Consider the following 380-nt stretch of genomic DNA (forward strand, 5'->3'; position numbering starts at 1 on the left):
TTAAGTTGTATTTACAACACTGTTCCAGAACAGTTCAACCCAAATATTCAGATGTGTGCAGTGCATTTTACGGAGGAGAGTAGCCTACAATGCCGGTGGGTTTACAATGGGTTTTATTGTTTTTGTCTTCACAGTATGGTATCACAGTATGGTAAGGGGCGTAACATTTCCATCACATGCTTGAGGTATTCGGCCAATCACATCGCACTAGATAGCTGGCCAGTCAGAGCACACCTCGCTTTTCAGACCGATGAGCTTTGTAAAAATCGACGCGTTTCAAAAAGGCGGGGCATAGAGGAGAAACAATACATTTACATTTACATTTACATTTAGTCATTTAGCAGACGCTTTTATCCAAAGCGACTTACAATTGGGGGATA

The sequence above is a fragment of the Sinocyclocheilus anshuiensis genome, unplaced genomic scaffold, assembly GCF_001515605.1.
Source record: "Sinocyclocheilus anshuiensis isolate Anshui unplaced genomic scaffold, SAMN03320099.WGS_v1.1 scaffold617, whole genome shotgun sequence".
NCBI lineage: Eukaryota > Metazoa > Chordata > Actinopteri > Cypriniformes > Cyprinidae > Sinocyclocheilus > Sinocyclocheilus anshuiensis.